The sequence below is a fragment of the Colobus angolensis genome, unplaced genomic scaffold, assembly GCF_000951035.1.
Source record: "Colobus angolensis palliatus isolate OR3802 unplaced genomic scaffold, Cang.pa_1.0 Scaffold37, whole genome shotgun sequence".
NCBI lineage: Eukaryota > Metazoa > Chordata > Mammalia > Primates > Cercopithecidae > Colobus > Colobus angolensis.
In genome coordinates, this window is record NW_012117043.1 from 2,648,831 (window position 1) to 2,653,372 (window position 4,542).

General features: G+C 41.2%; 1 protein-coding gene across 1 annotated transcript in view; it reads left to right on the plus strand.

The window, feature by feature from the left end:
* Positions 1-4,542, plus strand: part of BCAS3 (breast carcinoma amplified sequence 3) — a 655,658-nt gene that overhangs the window by 430,233 nt on the left and 220,883 nt on the right. The gene's annotated exons all lie outside the window — the stretch shown is intronic.

Consider the following 4,542-nt stretch of genomic DNA (forward strand, 5'->3'; position numbering starts at 1 on the left):
ACCCGGGCAGTGGAGCTTGCAGTGAGCCACTGCACTCCAGCCTGGGCGACAGAGCGAGACTCCATCTCAAAAAATAATAATAATAGTAATTCATATTCTGAGTCCTAAAGCAAGCCTCAGTAAAGCTAAAGGATTTAAGTCATACAAAGTGTCTTCTGAGCACAATGGAATTAAATTAGAAATCAGTAGCCACAAAGGATTTACAAAAATCACCAAATATTTGGAACCTAACACATCTAAGTAGCTCATGGATTTAAGAAATAAAAAGGAAAATTAGAAATTGTTTTGAGGCCAGGCACAGTGGCTCATGCCTGTATTCCCCGCACTTTGGGAGGCCAAGGCAGAAGGATCAGTTGAAGCCAAGATTTTGACACCAGCCTGGCCAACACTGAAATGCCATGTCTACTAAAAATAGAAAAACTTAGCCGGGCGTGGTGATGCGCACCTATATTCCCAGCTGCTTGGGAGGCTGAGGCATGAGAATCATTTGAACCCGAGAGGCAGAGGTTACAGTGAGCTGAGATAGCACCACTGCACTCCAGCCTGGGTGACAGAGCAAGATTCTGTCTCAAAAAAAAAAATAGTTTTGAACTAAATGAAAATTAAAACATATCAAAATTCGTGAGACATGCTAAAGCAGTAGTTAGAGGGAAATTTATAACAAAAAATGCCAATATTAGAAAAGAAAAATGGTCTCAAATCAGTGGCCTCACCTCTCATCTTAAAAAACTGTATAATATGGGCCAGTGCTTTGGGAGACTGAGGCTGAAGGATCACTAGAGGCCAGAAGTTTGAGACCAGCCTAGGCAACATAGCAAGACCCCACCTCTATAAAACGATTTTAGAAAATTAACTGGGCATGGTGGCGCAGGTCTGTAGTCCTAGCTACTCAGGAGGTTGAGGTGGGAGATCACTTGAGCCCAGTAGTTGGAGGTTACAGTGAGCTATGATCATGCCACTGCACTCCAGCCTAGGTGACAGAGTGAGACCCTATCTCAAACAAACAAACAAAAAAACCCAAAAACTATAATGCAGATCAAAGTGGAAATTAATTAAATAAAAACAGAAAAATCAAACCTTAGTTCTTCATTTTAACACCAATAGTATAATCCATTTTTAAAAATGGAAATTGGACATCATCAGAATCAAGAAAGTCAGTTCCTCTGATGATACTATTAATGGGTTGCCACACACTGGAAGAAAATAGTTGAATATTGTTAAATTTACAAATAAAAATTGTATATATTTGTGATGTACAACAAGATTGTTTTTGTGTGTGGTAAGAACACTTGAAATTTACTCTCGGCAATTTTGAAATGTACAGTATATTAACTGTATGAACAGTAAATTATTAACTGTAGTCACCATTCTGTCAAACAGATCTCAAGAGACTTACTCCTCCTTATTAAAACTTTGTGCTGTTTGACCTACATCTCACCATTTCCCTCACCCCAGCCTCTGATAACCACTGTTCTACTCTCTACTTCTGTGAACTTGATTTTTTATCAAATCTGCCTATAATTGAGATCATAGGTCATTTGTCCTTACATGCCTGGTTCTTTTCATTTAGCATAATGCCCTCCAAGCTCATCCATGTTGTCACAAATGACAGGATTTCCTTGTTTTTTAAGGCTGAATAGTATTCTGTTGTGCATATGTACCACATTTTCTTTCATCTGTTCATCTGTTGATGGACTATTTAGGTTGATTCCATAACTTGACTGCTGTGACTAGTGCTGTAATGAACATGAACGCACAGATATCTCTTCAACACACTAATTTCCTTTCCTCTGTGTATATACCCAATTTTAGGATTGCTCGTGGTTTGTATGGTTGAAATAAGGAGATGGCCAAAGTGTGATTTCAATAATCACATGGTGTATTATCATACAAAGAGATTATCTTCCCTGCCCCTCTACAATGCTCAAACAGGGAGAAAATGAAAAAAAAATCTTGTAGGGAGTACACTCAATAGACACAGCGAATTCCTTTTTATCTAGAGTCCAATTGACGAATTCTGGTAGCTCAATTAAGATAGAATCAGGCCTCAGTGGAAGTAAAGTCTAATCACAGTTCAATATGTACTTTTCTATGAGAGCTTCTCAGGAGAGATGGTTTGACCACACACAAGTCCTTCTACACTAGTGAGTGGCGCAGGTATTGGCGGGTGAGACTTTGGAGAACAGCTTGAAGGCTGACAAAGAGTAGTCCTGCTGTATCCTGAGGTCTCGGTGTGTCTTGTCAAAGTCCTGGGGTTAGGCCAGGCATGGGTGGTTCACACCTGTAATCCCAGCACTTTCGGAGGCCAAAGCAGGAAGATCACTTGTCGGCAGGAGTTCGAGACCAACCTGAGCAACTTAGTGAGCCCCCCATCTCTGTAAAAAATATAAAAATTAGCTGGGTGTGGTGGTGCATGGCCATGGTCCCAGCTACTCAGGAGACTGAGGCAGGAGGATCACTTGAGTTCGAGGATGCGGTGAGCTATGATTGTGTCACTGTGCTCCAGCCTGGATGACACAGCAGAAAAAAAAAAACTCGCCGGGCGCGGTGGCTCAAGCCTGTAATCCCAGCACTTTGGGAGGCCGAGACGGGCGGATCACGAGGTCAGGAGATCGAGACCATCCTGGCTAACATGGTGAAACCCCGTCTCTACTAAAAATACAAAAACTAGCCGGGCGAGGTGGCGGGCGCCTGTAGTCCCAGCTACTCCGGAGGCTGAGGCAGGAGAATGGCGTAAACCCGGGAGGCGGAGCTTGCAGTGAGCTGAGATCCGGCCACTGCACTCCAGTCCGGGCGACAGAGCGAGACTCCGCCTCAAAAAAAAAAAAAAAAAAAACTCTTGGGTTTACATGTGTTTTGGAGTCCAGTGGTTGAGACCAATAACTCACATATGCGGTCTGATAAGGGGTGACGTAACATTGTCATGGGGAAGGGCATTATACTCCATGGTTTTATCTTAGCCAAACATGTCACCAATGTAGCAAATTATGTGAAAGTTTGGGATCATTTCAAAGCTGTCCCAGCTAGATTATATGATAGCTCTATTTTTAATTTTTGGGGAAACCTCAATACTGTTTTACATAATGGCTGCACTAATTCACATTCCCACCAACAATACACTGTGGTTCACTGGAAGAAAATATTAATGGAAGCTACACATTGGGAGAAAGTATTTTCCAATCACCCAACTGATAAAGGGCTTGTATCCAGAATATATAAATATAAAAAACTCAGAACTCAGGAATAAGAAAGCTAACAACTGAATTAAAAAATAGGTAAGTTTGAGACTAGGCGTGGTGGCTCACACCTGTAATCCTAGCACTTTTGGGAGACTGAGGCAGAAGGGTTGCTTGAGTCTAGGAGTTAGAATCCAGCCTGGGCAACAGAGTGAGACCCCAGCTCTACAAAAAACAACAGAAAATTAGCTGGATGTGGCAGTATGACCTGTAGTCCCAGCTACTTTGGAGGCTGAGGTGGGAGGATCGCTTAAGCCTGGGAGTGGAAGGCTGCAGTAAGCCATGATTGTGCCACTGCACTCCAGCCTGGGAGACAGAGCAAGGCCCTATCTCAAAAAAATAAAAAAGAAAAGAAAAGAAAAAGAAAAAATTTGGACAAGTTTAAAATGTAGAGAAAATATTTTCCCTAAACTGTCAACCTTATTTATAAGGTAAGATAACGGTTATTTAATATATTATGTATATATATGTTTAATATATGGCTAATATATTTATTTTTCTGGCTTTATATATAGATATAAAACCGGAAAAGCCATTAACCAGAAAATTTTTTTCTTCCTATTTTTGTTTTCATTTTACTCAATGATATAATTTTTATTCTTATTTCCTGATAGTAAAAGAAAAAATGAACCCAACCCTCAAAAGGCCAAGGCCCTGTCCCCCTGTTGTCAGTGTTTTGTTTTTTCTGACAGGTTGAAAATTGTGTAATGTCTACTTATTTGTTTATTTAGAGATAGGGTCTTGCTCTGTCACCCAGGCTGGAGTACAGTGGTGCTATCATGGTTCACTGCAGCCTCCACCCCCTTGGCTCAAGTGATCCGCCCACCTCAGTCTCCCAAGTAGCTGGGACTACAGTCATGTGCCAACATGCCCCAACAATTTTTGAAATGTTTTGTAGAGACAAGGTCCCACTGTATAGTGCCCAGGCTGGTCTTGAACTCCTGGGCTCCAGTGATCCTCCTGCCTCAGCCTCCCAAAGTGCCAGGATTATCGGCATGAGCCATTGTACTCTGGCCTCAATCTTTTATTTTTAAAAATGGGCAAATGATTTGAACTGATTTCACCAAAGAAGATATATAGATGGCATGCTCTCTTCGGCAGCACATATACTAAAATTGGAACGGTACAGAGAAGATTAGCATGGCCCCTGCGCAAGGATGACACGCAAATTTGTGAAGCGTTCCATATTTTTATTTTTTATTTATTTTTTTTTTCTTTTTTTTTTATTATACTTTAAGTTCTAGGGTACATGTGCATATCGTGCAGGTTTGTTACATATGTATACTTGTGCAATGTTGGTGTGCTG